Source organism: Dromaius novaehollandiae, chromosome 4, assembly GCF_036370855.1.
Source record: "Dromaius novaehollandiae isolate bDroNov1 chromosome 4, bDroNov1.hap1, whole genome shotgun sequence".
Taxonomy (NCBI): Eukaryota; Metazoa; Chordata; class Aves; order Casuariiformes; family Dromaiidae; genus Dromaius; species Dromaius novaehollandiae.
In genome coordinates this window covers 53,368,793-53,389,876 of record NC_088101.1, presented here as the reverse complement: position 1 = coordinate 53,389,876, position 21,084 = coordinate 53,368,793, and the positions used below count along the sequence as shown (strand labels likewise).

The 21,084-nt window shown below is 39.1% G+C and overlaps 1 long non-coding RNA gene across 1 annotated transcript; it reads right to left on the bottom strand.

Moving 5' to 3' along the window:
* Positions 1 to 1,628: 1,628 nt before the first annotated feature.
* On the bottom strand, positions 1,629 to 17,872 carry LOC135328393 (uncharacterized). Its single transcript, XR_010389225.1, has 3 exons — positions 17,743 to 17,872; positions 15,233 to 15,343; positions 1,629 to 3,034 (listed from the first exon to the last, which is right to left on the bottom strand). It is a non-coding gene; the product is annotated as an uncharacterized LOC135328393 (long non-coding RNA).
* Positions 17,873 to 21,084: the final 3,212 nt, after the last annotated feature.

Here is a 21,084-nt window from a genome sequence, read left to right as displayed (position 1 = left end):
TCAGTCACTTGGGATGAGAGAACAGTCAGTGGCATGGAGTGCAGCATTTCATCTATTTTTAAACTGTTTAAAATATTCTTCTTCCATGGCCACAGCACAATTTGTAAGTAGGCCTTTTCCTCAAAGGAACTCTGTGATCAGAGCAAGGGTAGCACAAGCCTTTCTGGAAATTCTGCAGTCTCAGCTATATTTTAGTCATAATGTGAATAGATAAAATGTTGAAATATCATTTCAAGGGAGAAAATGCAAGCTTATGCCATATCTAAAGACAGAAACAATTTTGGTGCACTCTTTGTAGAGGGGCTGATTCTCTTTCCTGGTATAGTTTTATACTAGTTTCTCTATTTTATTGACCACATTCCATTCTTCTATACTTGAGCAGATCATTAACCCTTTACTGAAAATCATAAGAACATAATATGTGAGAAATCTTACAAGACTTGGACAAACTAGTTCCACTTGTAAAGAAAGTACTGAAAATTAATTACAGTATACAGATTCTTGGTTCCAAGCCACTGCACCTAATACCAGCCTACATAGACATCTTTCTTTCATTAATTTAATAAGCACTAAGGGGATGAAGGGTTATTCCTTTTACAAGCATTAATAAGTGGAAGTTTCCAATATTAAAACGAGCATATTCTTTTACACCAAAGGTCATAAACCACTGAAAGAGGTGACTGATTTTCCAATGTTTGAAATCTTTGAGTCAAGAAGTAATGTTTTTCTAAGAGATGTGTTCTAATCCAGCCCCAAGACTACTCCATTCCATTTTAATTTTAAAAATCTGTAAGAAAAAAGCTGAAATGGCCGTATTCCAATTTCTGCCAGTATGGCTTATTCTAAATCCATAACAACTCTCAAATTTAAAACTTAGGTTATATCTGATGCTGTAGCTTCTCCCACACTTGTATTTTATAATAAAAACACTCATCAAGACTTCAGCTGACCATCATTATAAAATCCCTATAGCAGTACATTTCAGCAGGGCCACACTTGGTAACATTTGGTAGCTCCAGCAAGACAGGCTTCCCCAAGGGATATTAAACTAACAACAGCACTGGAGGAATTAAAAAAATAACTAGATTCTGCTATAAATAATAAAAAGAAAGCACACCAAATTATCAACTAATCAGTAAAGAAATTAGCAAAAGAGTCAGCAAAGTAACTGGCAAAATGACGTTCAGTTTAATCTGAAGGAAAACTCATGTTTAACTCTTCAAAAACAGAACAGAAACCATGAATCAGCTAGAAAAAGCATGCTAATATTACCAAACAAGAAAACTAGTAAATCCTGCCTTAAATGTGAGTATTAGACATGAACGTTTCTCTATAGATTGGTTTAAGTCTCAACCTCAGGTTCAAAATCAGATCATGAAATCTAACCAATTGCAATTAATAATAAAGCAGCCCAATAGATTTCCTTCTGGAATAAGGTAAACAAGACCGGTTTTGTCTGAAGTACCCGAAAGTGAGACGACATTTCAAATGGGTAAAAAAGTCACGTCATGTATACCTGAAAGAATAAATACCGTCAGCATTAAGTGACTGTCATGAAGAAGATGCAAACAGCAATTTACCAAAGAAAAACTGAATCCCTTGTGTGACTCAGCCTTATGTATCACGTTACACTGCCAGAGGAGTTTTAAAGGTGAACCAAGATTTTGAAAGGCCTTAAACTACTGTATAAAGAATAGAAAACATCACTGTATTTATTTATATTAAAACATGTTGTTATCTTCCTTATATACTTAAGTCATTCAATTCTGTTAGCACATATATCCCAGCAAATAGTTTCTTTTGCTTCCTACAGATACCTACATCTAGGATGTTACAGTTAGTGGAATATAATGAGTACAGGAAATCTGTTTCTTAGATTTCTCTGGTGCATTGTAAGGTGAGAAAGGGGTTAAAGCTGTCTTCACTGTGAAAATATTTATAATATAAAAATGCATCTATTATCACACTGGTAAGAACTTTCTCCCTCTTAAAACATAAGAAAATGTCTATAAATGATGGCGCTTCTCTTGTTTCCACTTCTCTGGTTATGTACTTCCTGCACTGTGAGACAGCAGGACAGATAAATACCAGTAATCTGCTATGAGCAGCCAAAAGTGTATGACTGTGCTACTATATAAGCAGGCCAGAGAATAAACCAGTCCACCCCAAAATCTCTCCAACTCCCCATGCTTCACTCTTGTGCTCTTGCAGCTTATCTACTAACTTTACACCTGGCCAGCAAGAAGAGTCCCTAAGACACAGCTCTGCCCCTTTCTGACTATTTGCCTGCAAATGGCAGTAGTTTAGTAAATGGCCTCTGCTAAGGCCTTAAGGGGTGCAAGACAGTAAAGGCACAAGTCTGCTCTCCCCCAGGATTCATCATGATCATGGAACTCAGTCCAAAGTCACTGTCAGAATATATCTTACCGGCACTGCCTTTTACACTTCCCTTTCAAAACTGATACAAAAAAATTGGGCAAGTCAGCAAATCTGAGGTATTAATAATGATGCACTCATATCTTTGAGTGCACTTTGGAAAGTGTCTTTGTTTTTTTTAATCTGTATGTAATTGTCTCTTCCACAAATTAAAGCCCAATACCACGTAAGATCTCTATCAGTTTGGAAGACAGAGCCAAGTTCCTCCTACTGCTCCTTGGGGTATTTTTTGAAATAGGCCTTGCAGGCTCCACTTACTGTTTCAACACTACATAGTGACTGCAAAAATGATAATCTAGCTCCAGCCAGGACCTGAATTACTCAGGCTTTGAATTTGCACACTGCTGTACACTGTCAGTAGCAGACTGAACAGTTGCACTGCATTCTTGCCAAGCCACATCATGAGCTAGAGAAGCAGTATTTTCTCATGCACTTACCTCCTGATTGGGATGCTAGAGATCTCAAATGTTCAAGTCTCAGTTTGCAACTGTCTTGCTGTGACAACCACTTAATCTCCACAATATAGTTTCCCTCAAACTCTTTACTTGCTCAGGCACGCCTTCTACTTCAGATCTCTCACTAAAAGTTTGGGAAACATCTGAAACAAAGAAATTGCAAAATTTCCTTCCTTTCATTCAGAACTTTTCTCCTATACCCAGAATGCTCCACAGAACACTGACTATTTTAGGTGCTTCCTTGGGCACTTCTCTCATTTTTTAATATGGGGACATAAAACTGGCATGAAAATAAAAAGGATTGCTCTACCATCTAACAACAATCCATCAATCTGTACAGGAAATTAGAAACACACAGAAGTTTATTATTATGAAACAATATGGTACAATGGAATGCATGCATCATTCTTATAACTGATTTGGCAGGTGTATCGTAATGGCTGGTCGGACTGTATTCTGCCCCCCCACACCCTTCTTATTTACAAAGAAATAAGATTACCCTTTCCTGAAATGTATACCTTATAAAGCTTGTATGCTTAATGCTTATAAAGTATTCTTGAAAATTAGGCATTCTTGTTATTCCGAATCTTGAATACTAGGAAGATCACTCCAAAATACCATTAGTGTGTTCCATAATATAATTTTAGTTTTGACAGTGTCACTGAATATGGATCACAGAAATGAGATTATATTAAGAACTTTAAATGGATTTTTGTAACATAGAATGATCAAGTTTAAATTCTCTCCTAGTTTGATTGTACTACCATAACTACACATAATAGCTCATTAATTCATTTATTTACTTTCACTTTCAGGAATTACAGCCCCACTCCAGTTAATTCACCTCCCAGCCTTATGTCAACACTTTAGCATTGTAATGTTATCACCAAATCCATCAGGAAGTATGAAACTTGAACATACATCATGTTACTACTCCCCAAAAATCTTCATCTCCTCTACTCTTCAGCTAAGGATCATAGTCACTGTCAAGAAGATACATTTAGGCAACAGGAAACCTCTTTCTGAAGAGTTTTTACATGTTTTACATTTCCAAGGAAGAAAAGAGAACATAAATAAAAATAATGTTTGTAAACAAGCATCTTTTAACTACTTCATATTCAAATATGGGGTGTTTCATCATCAGTGAAGCTATCTTTGTTACACTTATTCTTTTTATTCCTTTTATCCTCTTTTATGGCTCATCCATAAGCCTGCAGAATTGCCAGTTGTTTTTCAAGTAGTTTATAGTCACTGTGAAAAGAATCATGCAGATATGCAGAGCTATCTTAATTCTCCATATATTAGCCATGCTATAACATTTAATCCATGGTTACACAATTTATATATATATATCTTAATTTAAATTTGTTGGTTATATGTCTTTTTTTTTCTGTTTTAAGTCAAAAAGAATGCCCACAGATATATATTTCTTAACTGCAGATACAGTAGTGGATTGACGTTTTTTTCCTGTCTTTCCCATCAAAAGATTTCCCATCCATCTAGCCCAGAACACACACTCGTTTGGCAATACAACAGGGATACATCGTCATAAGCACAGACTGGAAAAGTCTGCTCAGTAAGGCCACTAAATTGGTTGCAGAGGTTAACTTTCCAGGGCTGCTTCCTGAGAGCCCTTCCACAGTAATCTACAAACCTCTGATTTATACCGTGAGAATGGTGATTTATCCTGAACTGAAGTTATCACTTCATTTAGTAGTGAAGTACCAGGGAGAGCTTTTCTGTACGTACAAAGGGCTCCCAGCTCAGACACTTAAATCCAAAAGGTTACAATGCTCAAAACCTCCAATCAGTAGTCATTTGATTGACACACTGTCGGAAACAAGTCCAGCAATGAAGACACCTGATCCACACGACCCATCCTCCTCTTGCAAGCATTCTAAGCCCTAGGATTAGGAACAACGGTGCCATTACAAAACAGGAAAGATAATACATTTCAATTCCTGACATATGTATGTGTAAAGTAGATAAAATCAGATATGTTACATATCTAAGAAGATGGTGCTATAGCAACATACCCAGTGCTGTGGGGGCTTTGTCACCAAGCATGGTGGCCAGGCCCGGTGTTCCACGAGATCATTTTACCATTACATGAGAAAAGAGGCAGAAAGCTCAAAAGCAAAGAAAAGTTTCTGTTTTAGATATGAGAGATGACTAATGCCTGTCTGGATTTCTCTTACAGTAATCAAATAAATAAATTTCAGAATGTCAGGTCAGATATTAACCTGCCAGAGTAAAAACAATTCAGTCTGAGCTCCTGTAACCTAAATATAATCTAAGAGCATACAAAAAAATAAATAAATTAGGCTGTGTTGAAATTCTATTTCATCCTGGAGAAGGGGCAATAGGGGGCCAAGTATTGCAGACTCATGTGGGCTAGTTTTCCAAATTTCCTTCCTAAATATGAAGGAAATATTTCTGGAGGCACTGATTTGGGAACCTGTGCCCAAAGCATGGATAATTTACTGTAAAAATAAAATTGTATATGCAAATAATTTTAGCCACAAAACTTACCGTAAACTTCAGGCTAAGCCTGAAGACAGTTATTTATATGGGGAGCTAGTTCGGTGAAATTCCTAGATACTACATTAATAAGCTTGTATTTTTAAAAAAACTTTATGGATTTCCTAACATGATGTGTGCTAAATCTTCCTCTGCTCTGAAAGACATTTTTATTTTGCAACAGGAATTTTTCAAGGATATTGCAAAACTGCATCAATTAATGGAACTGTTCTTTCACTGAAAGGGCAGCTGAAGGCAAGGTGCAGAAGCTATGTTAGACTCGCACCTGCCTCTAGGAAGCCCTCCTTCTCTAAGCAATACAAGCCCAGAGATCACAGCATGTTTACTTTTAAGAGGCTGGTCCAAACAGTCTGTGTTTAAACACCACAAATATTTACCTGTTTTTCACAATGTGAAATGGAGTTTAAGTTTACTAACGAACTTTAGGCAAAGAGATTTGATTTTGAGAACCGCAGCGACTTGTATGCTACCTCTGAAAGTGGCTAATAGCAGAGGTTTTAGGAAAACAGTATTAGAAACAGGAGATGTATGAGATTCTTCTCTTCTATATCTTCACTCCCTGCCCCCCAAGTTATGGCAAACACAGTTTAGGGATTTTTTCAGCTACCTTCTCTCCTGATGGATCCATTTTTTCACTCTTTTACAATTTTGGCCTTTAAAAACTCAGAAACAACTTAACAGAGGACTTTTTTGTGTGTGTTGTGTGAAAAATGCTGCTTTCCTTTTGAAACCTTTTGCCTTTAGCAAACACCAAGTTCCTTCATTACAAGCAATGATAAATTAATAATTCCCTACTGCTTTTCTTCACACGGTACAAAATTATACAAATCTGTATCATATTCCTCTCTCATCCACTCCAACTGAAGGCTAAGTGTCCTATTCAGTCCAGTCATTATCCTCATGCAGAAGTCTTTCCATGTTTCTCATCATTCTCCTTAAAAAGCTCTCTTCCTCACTTAGTTCTACTGCATCTTTTTTGAGGAGGGATACCCAAAATACATACAGTATTCAAGCTATGAAAGTGCTATGAATTCACAGTGTTGTACTGCTATCTTCTGGCTTGCCTTCTATTCTTTGCAGATAATTCCTCATCTGGTTTTTTGACTGCTGCTATGCACCAAGTTGATGTTCTCGGGCAGCTACCCACAGTGACTCCAAGGCTTTGCTCCTCAACATGTATCTCTTCCACCCTCCTCCCCAGCATCTGTCATCATTAAATTTCATCTGACATTTTTCACTCATTATTCAGCTTTTTGAGATTCTTTTGCAGCTGCTCATATTATCAGTAATGTGGGCTACCCTGAGTAATGCTGTTATCTGGAAATTATTTAACCTTACCTAAAACAATTTATTTTATGATATCAAGATTATTGAGTGATATAGACCTCAACTCAGATCCCTGTGGGATTTCACTGGTAAATGGTTCACCCTTTTCCACCTGCTTATATGTTTTGTGATTCCTTTGCATTTGGTTTTTCAGTATGGTATAGTAAATTAGCTCAAGTTTGGATTCTTAACTGTAACTTGAGCATGATAAAATGAGGCTTTGGCAGCCTGCACAAGTAATTTATGCAGTCAGACAGACTCATATACTCTACAAGTAAAGTACTTGCACCTTACACAAGAAGAAGCACTGCCGACATTGTTTGGATATTTTAATCTGAAGTTCAGACTTCTGTGATACTTACAGCCAAGTGGAGTCCTTAAACAGCAGTCGGTGCACCAGGGGATTGCTGTTCTGCTTCATCATTGCACAGCTCTCTATTCTGTGCAGCTCACCTTTTGAACTTGCTTTTTACATATGCAGTTTTCTTTTCTTTATTTTTTCTTTTATTAAGAGAAACAGTCTGAGTGGCTATCCTAGTCCTCGTTCAGACATAACAGAAACCAGCAGGTAGATTCCCAAACCACATTACAGCTCCTTCTTCACTGTTCAGAAAGAGTTATAATTAGGGTCCTAGCCTGGCCTTAGATCATACTGTGCAGAATTCCTCTGAGCCCCTCTCTACCACTATCTTCTTAAGGCAAGAAACTTTTGGTATAAGGCCTGGGATCAGACTTCCCTATTTCTCCTGCCCCAAGCAAAGCTTTGGCGTAGGAGGGAATTCACAGCAGCTCCTGCTGTTCTTGTATTGAATAAAATCTCCTTCTGAGTGGTACATTTTTTTCAGTGGAGCAGCTTCTGTGAATAACCATTACTCAGTGTGAATAACAGTGGCAGCTTCCAGCCTTACTTAGTAAAATAAAATAGAAATGCCTCCAGAAATGTAACAATTGAGAACTTAAAATGAAGCACTTCAATATTTGCAGTATACAGACTATAATTACTCAATACATCTAGTTGGATTAACTTATGTTAAGCAAATAAAAATGTTATTCCAGACTGCAAGAAGCACAGCTGGGGACAAGGTCAAGCATTTCAAAGTATCATTAGCACATGAGTAATGCAGAAATAAAGATGGAAAAGGTATTATAAGAACAAGAGAACATACTAAGCATTATCTGCTTTTAAATTTATGAGACGCTGAGCCGATGAAAAAGCAATCCTTTGAACACTGTGCCAATGAACACCTTTGCACCAGCAGACCACGCTGCAGGTGGGTACAGCAGAAAATCTAGGCCACTGTTTAGCAGTGTCTGTTGATTTCCCTCAATTACTGTAAAAAAAAGAAAGCACTATCTAGTCTTTCCTCTTTGTTAGTGACGGTTCATCTCTTTGGCTTTGCGCTTGAATGGATATGTGATACTGTGAGTTCCTCTAATGACAATGTATATGAGATACAGCAGTGACTCCTGTTAATGCATACTAACACATATGCTGGTCAAGATCCAATCATGCGGCTCCAGTACCAGAAAATAAAGTTTATGATACAATATGAAAAATGTTGATTGAATATGCAGAGCACCATCTGGTTGTCTTGTTTGCCTAATCTCATGGGTTTCTCGCTACAGCTGCTAATTGCATTATGATATTTTCCCACTAAATCATTTCAAATGAAATGTGTGTGTCACGCTACATAGTACTGTCTATATTTGAAGTCTGGGCTTGCAATGCTATATTTATGTCTTCAAATGGAGGAGCATGCAGCTTGAAATAAGGAGTGCAGCTTAACGTGACAGGCTTTAGTTTGGTGGCTTTATTGTCTGAAAACTGTGTAAAGCGATGTGTGCGTTTTATAGCATTTTACCTGACATAAGAGCTACCATTCTTCAGCACACTCTCGGCTGCCCCAGACTGACTACGTGGAGGGGGCTGTTTAAAAACAATTGCCTCAAGCTTGCATAAGAAATTCTTCAGAAGCATTAAAAGAACAAAATGAGATATTGTATTTATTTTCAGACTGCTCTGAAGGTTAACAAAGTTTGACGCAGAATTCGGCTGTCATAGTAATAGTGGGATAACTTTGCAAAAGTTTTGGGCAGAAAGCATTGGAAAAAATACGATAGAGACGAGTCAAGCCCTGAAAATTAGTGGGAAGAAAACACTTAGTTTTCTTAAAGGAATATAAAGGATTGGTGCCCTCTTAGCCATAGAACCTGGGGACAGAAAGCAAAAGTCTGTCCCCTGAAGTCTCAAGGGATTTAGGAGAATAGGAGGTTTTTACTTAATTGAGTAATAAATGAACAATGATATTACACAAATCCTGAAATAACAGCTCACTATAGGTGCTGTAAAGGTCAAAATTATTGGATTATTCTCATGCTCTGCAGTTACACAGGAACTGGAAGGATACTTCAGACCAAGGAGTCCAAAAGTGCAGCCTGAAAAATCTTTGCATATCATTCACAAAAGGACTTTTTAATTGTGAATGTAGGTTGTTTTGACTTACCAGTCATAAATGTCAGCTGTATGAATTCTAGTCAGGCATGAAATAAGACATGATTCTGATTCTTCCTTTCATAATGTTGTATAGTGAAGATATAACATGTCACATCATGTTGCATCTCTGTTTGGCCCCAGGGCACTGTACTGGACTCAGGCGAGCTAGATTCAGTGGTTTGCTTAGATATAGCTTTATTGTGGAAGCTTGGTTAAATCTCTCAGCCGATTTTCTGGGAATTAAGCATCTAAATGCTTTTCAAGATCTGATCCTCTCTGTGAAATAAGACACATGCAAATCCATATTCTTTTGGAACTTGCAAAGTTTACAATTTGTCAACATTTCTGAAGTATCAGAAGATGTGGGTGTTTACTACAGGCCACCTGATCAGGAAGAGGAAGTTGATGAAGCCTCCTACAGACAGCTGGAAGTAGCCTGATGACCACAGGCCCTAGTTCTCATGGGGGACTTCAACCACCCTGATATCTGCTGGAAAGACAACACAGCTATGCACAAACAGTCCAGGAGGTTCCTGCAGAGCACTGATGATAACTTTTTGACACAGGTGGTGAAGCAGGCAGCAATCAGAGCTGTGCTGCTGGACCTTGTACTAACAAACAAGGACTGGTTGGAGATGTGAAGGTTGGGAGCAACCTTGGCTGCAGTGACCATGAGATGGTGGAGTTCAGAATCCTGAGAGAAGGAAGCAGGGCAATAAGTAGGATCGCAACCCTGGACTTCAGGAGAGCAAATTTTGGCATCTGCAGGGACCTACTTAGAGGAATCCCATGGGTTAGGGCCCTAGAAGGAAGTGGGGTCCAAGAAAGCTGGTTAATATTCAAACATCACTTCCTCCAAGCTCAAGATCAGTGCATCCCTATGAGTAAGAAGTCAAGCAAAGGGGGCAGGAGACCTGCATGGATGAGCAAAGAGCTCCCGGCAAAACTCAAACAGAAGAAGGAAGTATACAGAATGTGGAAAAAGGGACAGGCCACTTGGGAGGAATATAGGAATGTTGTCAGTGCATGCAGGGATGTGACAAGGAAGGCTAAGACCCATTTGGAGTTAAATCTGGCAAGGGATGTCAAGGACAACAAGAAGGGCTTCTTCAAATACATTAGTAGCAAAAGGAAGACCAGGGAAAATGTGGGCCCGCTGCTGAATGGGGTGGGTGCCCTGGTGACAAAGGATACAGAGAAGGCAGAGTTACTGAACGCCTTCTTGGCTTCAGTCTTTACTGCTAAGGTCAGCCCTCAGGAATCCTAGACCCTGGAGACAAGAGAGAAAGTCTGGAGAAAGGAAGACTTTCCCTTGGTCGAGGAGGATTGGGTTAGAGATCATTTAGGCAAACTTGGCACGCACAGATCCATGGGCCCCGATAGGATGCACACACGAGTGCTGAGGGTGCTGGCAAATGTTATTGCTAGGCCATGCTCCATTATCTTTGAAAGGTCATGGGGAACAGGAGAGGTGCCTGAAGACTGGAAGAAAGCCGGTGTCACTCCAGTCTTCAAAAGGGGCAAGAAGGAGGACCCAGAGAACTACAGGCCAGTCATCCATCTCTGGAAAGGTGATGGAGCAGCTCATGCTGGATGTCATCTCTAAGCATGTGGAGGAAAAGAAGATGATCAGGAGTAGTCAGCATGGATTTACCAAGGGGAAATCATGCTTAACCAACTTGATAACCTTCTGTGATGGAATGACTGGCTGGATAGATGAGGGGAGAGCAGTGAATGTTGTCTACCTTGACTTCAGCAAGGCTTTTGACACTGTCTCCCATAACATCCTCATAGGTAAGCTCAGGAAGTGTGAGTTAGATGAGTGGACAGTGAGGCGGATTGAGAACTGGCTGAATGGCAGAGTTCAGAGGGTTGTGATCAATGGCCTAGAGTCTAGCTGGAGGTCTGTAGCTAGCGGTGTCCCCCAGGGGTCAGTACTGGGTCCAGCCTTCTTCAACTTATGCATCAATGACCTGGATGAAGGGACAGAGTGCACCCTCAGCAAGTTTGCTGATGATACAAAACTGGGAGGAGTGGCTGATACACCAGCAGGCTGTGCTGCCATTCAGAGGGACCTGAACAGGCTGGAGAGTTGGGCAGAGAGGAACCTCATGAAGTTCAACAAAGGCAAGTGCAGGGTCCTGCATCTAGGGAGGAATAACCCCATGCACCAGTACAGGTTAGAGGCTGACCTGCTGGAAAGCAGCTCTGCAGAGAAGGACCTGGGAGTCCTGGTGGACAACAAACTGACCATGAGAGAGCAATGTGCCGTTGTGGCCCAGAAGGCCAATAGTATCCTGGGGTGCATTAGGCAGAGTGTTGCCAGCAGGTCAAGGGAAATTATCCTCCCCCTCTACTCAGCCCTGGTGAGGCCACATCTGGAGTCCAATCTGGTGTCCAGTTCTGGGCTCCCCAATAAAAGAGAGACATAGAACTACTGGAGAGAGTCCAGCGTAGGGCTACGAAGATGATTAGGGCACTGGAGCATCTCTCTTATGAGGAAAGGCTGAGAGAGCTGGGCCTGTTTAGCCTGGAGAAGAGAAGACAGACAAGGGATCTTATCAATGTATACAACTGTCTTAAGGAAGGGTGTCAAGAAGATGGGGCCAGACTCCTTTCAGTGGTGCCCAGCGACAGGACAAGAGGCAATGGGCACAAACTGAAACACAGGCAGTTCCATCTGAACGTGAGGAAAAACTTCTTTACTGTGAGGGTGACTGAGCACTGGAACAGGTTGCCCAGAGAGGCTGTGGAGTCTCCTTCTCTAGAGATATTCAAAAGCTTCCTGGACGCGATCCTGTGCAACGTGCTCTAGGCGACCCTGCTTGAGCAGGGGGGTTGGACTAGATGATCTCCAGAGGCCCCTTCCAACCTCAACCACTCTGTAAGATACCGACCACAAAAAAGACCAGACAGAAATAAGTGTTTTGTTAGAAAGATCTTGTGATAATTGTCAGACTCAGATTCTGCACACCAAGCCTCTATTTCCAACTCTGCTATCTGCCAGATAGCAGAGTGCACTTCGGAAGTCACCTCACTGCATTGTGTCTCAGCCTCCCCCATCTGGAAAGCATTATCAATCTCTTTTTTTAGTGTTTTGAGATCTGCTAAGACAACAGTAAAATAAAAATTTTGGTTGCTGTTCTCATTCAACCCAAACCTAAAGATGATGTGAAGAGCATCAGAGTATTTACACTGTGAGTTGCTGGTCAGTACACTGTGCAGGATTTTTTTATACTATTGAAGTAGCAGCATGAATAAATCCACAGATCCCCATCGCTAGCATTAGTCCTCAGATAACATAAGTAAAAATAGGTGCCTATATACAGCTCTCACAAGGAGAATTTTTAATTTCTGCCTTTTCTGATACAGTGAATTTCACAGACTTGTCTTCCTGAATTTCAGCTTGATGAGGGATACCCGTTTTAGCCTTGCTGATGTGACTGACTTACAAGGGTGGAAAATGTATTATAAATCTGATACAATCTGGCATCTTTCTAAATCTTTATATATTCTAACTTTCCTTGCTTCTAATTTATGATCTCCAGCATTTGTTGGGACAAATATATCTGAGGTAAAACCTGGCCCTGGGGAAGCCAATGTCAGAACTCCTATTGACATTAATATATCGTCATGAGCCACTGTAAGCAACCAAAACCTGCCATTCAATCTCTCACCCAAAGAAACTTCTGCTTCATATTTAGTAAGGGTATATTTCAGTTTTTATCTACTTAAGGTTTAGGCTTCCCATAGACTTAAATTCTTCTCTTTTAATCCTAGCGTTTTTGTACTGTCCGCAAAATTGTTCTTTTTTATTCTGGACAAGTATTGCCTGTGCAAATAAGACAAATTTTTTAATGACAGTCCATGGACAGTTTAATGCAAATGTGCTGTTTTACCCATGCCAGAAACACTGCAGGCTTAAAATAAAGTAGAAATCATTCTAACTGGGGATTTAATTGATTCTCATTCACACAAGTATAAGCTAAATCAACTGAAATGCAACCTTCATTCCTTCAGTAAATCAGCACAAAAAAGATCAGGCTCATGTGTCAACTCCTTTTCTTATTCCTCCCCATTTCTGCTATAACATTGTTTAGACTTCTAAGATGTGAATCGAAATATGTAAAGTTTTATTTTAACATACAAATGTCTAGATAGGCTAAAGGAGTTTCCTAGGAATTTTAAATTGTCACTCACAGTTTTGTTATTTAATCCTGTTTAACAGGCTCTCTTGTTATAGATCATTTTACATTTCTGCTTAAAGACTGGCCACTTAGCTGCCTTCTAAAGCAAATACTAGAATAGAATCAGAGTTTGCCAGCCAGCAAAATTTGCAGACATTTCACTCCCATGATAGCAGCTATCACACTAAAGACAGACTAGCAATCTGGACTGACCATGGTTTTCCAAACATAATCTTAGAATTAGAAAAAACTTGCAATAAGCCACTGACCTCCTTCGCCCTCCTCCTCCCATGAATAGATTCATATAGGTAAGAATACATGTATTTGCTTTCCATAAATTACAAAGGCAGTGCTCTAGACTGCAAGGAGGAAAGGGGAGAAGAACTTTCTTTATCATTCATAAAGGACAAATTCTACTTGTATTCACATGGATAACAGGAAGCAAAGCATCAGCTCCGCACTGCTTTCCTTTTAAACATAATTGAATAAGCTATGTATTTCTACTGGCCTAAGTATGAAGCTAAAAAATAGTACTTCCTCTGCATACAGAGAAGCTCTTGGATGCATGAGTACTTCCTCCAGATAAAATGCTGCAGAAGAACCTGAACTCTCTTTACTGTGTTGTCTCCATCAGGCAAGAATGATTTTTTTTTTCAAAGTAAATCTCATCAAAGAGATTTACTCTGTCTGATATCCAAAAGAAAAGCAGGAGAGAAATTTTTCACTTTCATTCTAACATTTATGCATTTCTAAAATGGCTATTTTGAAGATGTCTTGCACCTTCGTAACCATGTGTCTCTTTTCTGTGCAGTAGCCTTTGGAGTCCTCCAGGAAAAATGACATTTAATCAGACCAGCTACCTCAACTGATCTGCCTGGAAGACAATTGCTTTTATTTACTACTTATCACCTTTTGCTTTGGTTGGGAATTCACAGATTTACAGTAGCCCAGACCACAAAGGGTCTGTAAATCCTGGACAAAGAGCTGCTGCATATGTGCAGGCCAACTCTACATTTCATGCAGTGAACACCACTGTTAAAGCATACGCTAGAACTGCATACACTGGCAACTGAGAAAATCCGACTGGCCATGATCAGTAAATTCAAATCATTCTGAATCTGACTGACTAGGCTTCCATAACTGACCCACACCTGCATCCAACAAATCTGACTGGTATTGGTAGGTCTGTTTTGAAAACAATAAAACTTTTTCACTATGAGGAATTATTAAGTTTTTACTAAATGGACAAGGCACCATTACCATGTTATTCTTTACTTCCAAGTTTCATATTTCTGATACATGTGTATGTAATATAAATGTTATAGATAAGCAGTTCAACAGGCATCAGGGAAGTCCGGTAAATCTAGACAGAGGCAACCTTGATTCCCCATGCAAGAGTAAGTGGGATCCTTGACCTACACTGCTGCGTTATAAAAACTGCACTGAGAAAAAAATCCAAAGGGTTAAAACTCTGCTCTTACTCTTCACTGATTTCATTTGTGTACAGAAAGACTAATTCCTTTGAGCTATCCTGTGCACAGCCCTTCTGCTACAGTTTCCGGGATTTTACACCATTGTCACATGGGGAAGGTATGACCAGGACGGCAAGCTCATAGACTGTTCTCTCCGTAGTTGCTATGTGGCCCACAATTCAGCATGGAGAGGCAGAGAAGCTGGAAAAGGATCTTGTAGCAAGACAGATATTCATAGCGAATCCATAAATTCGGACCCTATATGGCAGGTCACCTATGCTATTGGAAAAAAATGAGAATTGATAGTGGTAGAAGTCTTACCTGGAAGGATGGACTGAGACAAAGGGCTTAGCAAGAGCACAAGCATGGGCTTTGAAATGCACAGAATGCTTCTCCTCTTTAATGGGTAAATGTTGAGAGGGCCATACACTCCTGTCAAGTAAAGTTGAAAAAGATGGAAAGCCTTCCTTGCAAGAGGTTAAAAGACACAAGGTAATATTACAGAGACAGTGTGAGCTCACTGCGTTCTTTTCAGTTTCCCTAAGAAACATTTCATGATTAAGATAATGCCATAAATACAAATGTTGAAAAACTGAAAGATCAAATTTCTGTACTAATTAACTCTATAGCCTTCTGATTACTGCCATCCTGAAATCAACAGATAACATCTCAAGTTTGCAATATAAATTTGTGAGAAAATTCCTACCAAGATTTTGATGATCAATTCCAGTCCACAGACTTTCATTATAATTTAAAATGCAACAGAAATAGAAAAGATTTGTCTAACTAGATTCTTAAATCTCAGTGGTTTGAGGTTGTAAGAGAAATTTATCCTGATAATTTGAGTTACAAGAGGTAGTATCCAATTTCATGCTATGATGAGCATTTGTTCTGCCATTTTTCGGTAGCAAAGGTAGTAAGTTGAATTAATAAACCTGCGTAGCATTCGATTTATTGCCTGTAATAATCTTTAGCAAAACATATATATACATATAATACATGTAACAATTACTTATCTACATCTATAGTACAAAAGACAGAACTCACGACTTGTCAAGTCATTTTGTGTCATGAATTTCTAAATATGTAAGCAAGTCTGTCCACTAGGACACAAAATCATATAAATGACAGACTTATAAATCAATCATCACAGATCAAAACCAACACAAACCAGGAGGGAAAGTTGAAAACAAGCATGACAGATAATGCCTGAATTCAAAGTTTATCACTATGGGATCACATTTGCAAAATGTGTAAGTAAAACATAACACAAAGGACAGCATCTGCATTTCATTCCAAAAGTCTTACATGCATTGAAGTAGGAGCTGGTGATTAATAGATCTCAAGGCTGGCTGGTAACTGAAGAGAAACAGCAAGGATGTGTTTTCTAAAACCTAAAAGTATATTCTTAATTTGTCAAACATACTAGAAGAACAGAGAAACTGAGAAGGGAAAGGAAGCACCATAAAAGCATTGTTTTCAAAGCACCTTCGTCACAAAGAATGAGAGCAGAAGGGAAAGCAAGGAGTGGGCCAGCAGAACAAGGGCATGGAAACCCTGCCTATTGCTCTGCTGTTTTCTATTTATCTTAACAAGCTACTTTTCCAGTGCTTCAGTTTGTCTACACATAAATTGAAGGCTGCCCACATAAGGGGTAGCTTATGTTAACACGCCCAGAGTGAAGTGTATATACACCTGAGATTGCAAGAGCAGTTTAAGGAATGACAGTGCTAAAATCCCATGGATGAATCTGGCAATTTTCAAAAAAAGCATAAACTGAAGACATTCACACAGGACTATGGATCCAGCATCATTCACAAAAAATACCCATCACCCCACCTCTGCTCCAGACACTGCTTTTTTCTTTTCTACTGGTTTCCCTTTTTTCTTTATTTTTTCTTCATTTAAGGAGATAAAAGCCTGTAGCTACAGCGGGGCACTTTTAAATCTACCCCTAGCTACTCCAAGGCTAGATGAATTGAAGCCTGAATATTTTATAAAGTAACAACAAAAGTAACAAAAATAACAGAAGTTATTTTACAGTGTATCAACATGAGCTGGAATATTTTCCTTTTAATTAGCATTGCTGGAGAGATGAACAGAACAAAGCACTCACAGAAGCACAGTTAACAAACCACACACTTGAATGTGAAGCATCTGAGCTTCAGGAATATGGCAGAGCACGGGGACAGAAGAATTACAAGCAAAAAGATCTTTTTGTCTCAGGATAAATAAGATGGAGTCTCAGGGCCTGATGTTGTTATGATGGTGAGGTGAGTGTGGAATACAGGAGGGAAGACCATGAGAAGGATCACCTTATGTCAAACAGAAATGGAGTTCCTAACTAATGGTGGGAATTTTTCATTCCTTCCTTTTTATCTTTGGGAAAATAGCACAATCTTGTTTCTTCCTCTTCCTCCTCCATCTAAGCAGCGTAACAAATTCCTCTAATTTCAACACATCTGACACTCCATATGCCATCAACACAGAGTAGAAGCACTCATATACTCTTCTGTCAAAATTAAAAATAATATGAAAAAAAATATTTCAGATGATGCATTGCGAAAAACTTCATGGACCAGCTTCAAAATAAGTATGGGAAGTACATCTAAAAGTGTCAATAAATAGAATTTTCTGGAAGATTTTCAATATCATGACTTCTCTTGGAAAATGACAGTTTCTCAGGACCATATTTTTTCACAGGAAAATTCTAATGTTTATGAATTTTTCGTTAAGTTTTTTGGTTCCAATAACAAATTTCTGCTTAACTATGAGAAATGGAAAGGCACCCAGAGCAGCTATCTCTACCTTCATATGGAAAGGTTACTTACTTCTCTGTAGCAGCCTTGGCTTGGTAGCTCACAGACTCACTTCTTCTTAGTTTTACCTGATGTGTAATCAAAAAGTTGCACAACACCGAACAGTGCATCCTCTAGTAGAAACAGATATAGTTGTATACCTAGACACCAAAGACCAAAAAAACCTGTCAGCAAGTAGAATTTTGCTTTAGAGAATTCAGTTCAATTCTTAATATTAATAGTATTTTATTCAGGAATGTTCCAGGCTACCAGGAAATAGCTGTAAATGAGCAGTGACTCAAAAATAAGTAATTAAAAGAATGCTTGTATCACACAGTTTCCAATAAATTTAAAAAAACCCCACTCTCCTGTTCTTAGCTTTGCTATGCTACAGTTGCTGAACTGAAGAAACTTCTTTCAGAGAATCACAATGTAATCATCATCATTTATTTCACTTAGGTGCCCATTCGGATACTGAGGGAAAGCCTAGGAGAGCATGAGATAAATTGCATTAAAGATGCATCTTCAGGGTCTAGGGACAAACGCATAGATTTGCTCTGTATGAACTTTAAAGGCTTAAGTCTGTAAGAGCAGGCTTAGACTTAGCAGGTCATTTGAAATGACTCCAGTGGGCTATAAGCAAGTCACGTGTCTACCCAGAGCAAGGCCAAGATACAGAGATCAGTGCTGAAGCCATGTAGCTGAGTTACAGTGTGCTACTTCTGGTTCCAAGCTGCCTCGTGGAATACCCACCACCTCTCTTCGTCACCTCGAACGGACAGCCCCACCCTTCATGTTTCCACTACATTCCCAAATTCTTTCAGAGACAATAACAGAACAGTTGACTCTTTTTTTATCTCATTACTAGCCAGTCCTTACGTGGACCAAAGGTAATGGGTCTGGCAATATTTAATGTTTATATGCTGGATTTGCCTGACAAATGTGTGACTTTATTTAAGCCTTTATTTTTAACTTTGCATCATGTTAAATGTGGTAAAAGAGCTGGTAAGATCTCTACAGAAAATACTAACTCTCTCAAAAAGTAGTAGATGATTTAAGACTCAGCAAACTTTTGCCCATTAGGGCTTTATTTTTATACTATACTAGTAGCCAAGGCATGTATGCTATGTACAGAGAAAAAAGCCAACAAGGAAGAAACACAAGATGTCGAATAGAGAGAAAAATCATTGAGATTTCACCGTTAGGAATATTTAATTATTCCATGCGAGCTGTTTATCTCAGAATTGTCAGACAAGGAGGAAAAAGCACCAGAAAGTGCACCTCAGAAGCCTGAATGAAGCGACACACAAAGCTGCAGAAAAGCTGAGCCAACTAGCTCAGGTATAACACTGTGCTAAATCATCAGATTCTAGAAAATGATATTCAAAAAGATCCCAGAAGTAAGCTGGCTCAGCCTCCTTCCAAGGCTCAAATATTATGGTGATAATTACAGAAAACCAGATGGACATTTGGTCACACATTACAGTTCCTTGGCACAATTCACACTGCATCACTTTTAGTGGATATCTATGAAGCCCAGTGCGTACAACATTTAATTTTTCAATTAACTCTGTTTTAAAGTGATATTCTATAGCATCCTAAAAACATCTTAATTGAACATGTTAAAGAAAAAGACATATTTAAAATATATTTAAAAAGGAAGGATCTATCTTTGAATTTACTATTAATTATATAGACAAGTTACTGTTAGGACAAGTCTGGAGGAAGCTAGCAATGAATGTGACCTCCATATTCCTATAAGTTAGAATTTTTGTACTGCAACTCTATGCTAAAATCCTTCCTAACAGGTCCACTTGTTTCATTGCTTGTAAAAGAGAGGTGAGGAGACAAGAACTGTATTTCCTAACACCTTAAATGTGTGGGACAGGGAGGCTGTCGTAAAGACGCAGCATGACTTTCTCATAGCCAGACAGTAAGTGGGATACTGAGTAACACCCCTGATACTTGCTCATAGACTGGTAGAACGGTCAGGGGCCGGACTACTCCCCATCACAGAGTTGATGTCTCATCTTTTTGGGATCATGGAGTCAAATATCTTCCTTGCCACTTCACTCCTAAAACCTTCACGGGCTTGCTGGATAGGAGCGCTGGTATCTTCCTAGGCATATTCTTAAACAACAGGTAATAAATATAAGGAAGCATTGAGGCAGCTGATCAGAGAGTTCCCAAATTTATCACAACAAATCTGTCTCCTGAGGCAGTCAATTTATATGCAGAACCATGGCTTGAATCCAGATCTCTCGCTGTGTATCAGAATTTTACCTTTAAATGAAAATACAGTAGTCCTGAATTAAATGATTTGCATTTAAAAGGGATTTTGGTGCAAAAATCAACTCTTTGTGGCCTTTTCAGAGAGGTCCCCAAACAGAACCCTAACATTCTTAACTACAGTTTGAACAAAAAGTAGTATGCCACATTTATCAAAATCATGATTTATAGAGAGAGACTCTAATAATGCATGGCACAGTTATCAAAATCGTGATTTTTACAGGGAAAGGCTAATCATGTTTTATGCTAAAAACTGTAGGGCATTAAGAAGGTTGCATTTCAGCGTGTCAGCCTAGTAGGACTCAATGTTCTCACCTCCACGCTACAGCCCAGAATACCTGAGTCAAGAAAAACCCTGCCTGCGAGAAATCAAACCCCCTTTCCTGTTTTCTATTCCTTCAAACTCTGCTCTGCAGCAACTGTTTCATCAAAGGCAGGGAGGAGGAAAAGCATTGCCAAGCATAGCCTTAGTAAGAACTACATTTGTTTTTTCCCTGCTTTTTTTTTGAATCTGCTTTTTGGTCAAAGGAGACTCATATCTATGCAGAACACAGTGTTTGGGACAAGGGATGTCATATGCAAATTCTTCTTCCCAACGTCAGTGCAACCCCAGTGACTTCAGCCAAACAGCGTCATTTGAAGCAAAAGGATTTTTCAAGTAATTCAAAAGTCACACAGCATGTGTTAGTATTTATGCTCTTCTCTGGGAGGAATATTTTCCCTTGTTGTTAGTCTATCAGCACAGTATGAAATAGGCCTTCCCTGATCAGCACAGTGTGAAATAGGCCTTCCCTGCACTTCTTTGCAGAGGTGCACCATTTTCACTTTACAGAAGCCTGGACTTTTTGTACTCTCGACTGCGTATGCTCTAAAAGCCTTTCAGGTGTGAGGCGCAGTACTGTAAGAGCAAAGCAGGTATCTTTGATTGAAAATGAAAGGATGCGAATCATGCTCAGTTCTTCAAAAATGAAAGTCATTTTACTTCTTTGAAAAAGGAGTTTTTAAGAAAAGCACTTCCATTAAGAAAACTCAAAAGTTGCTTGAAAATGCCCTCCTTCCTCTCATTCTTATAGAACCAGATGCTTG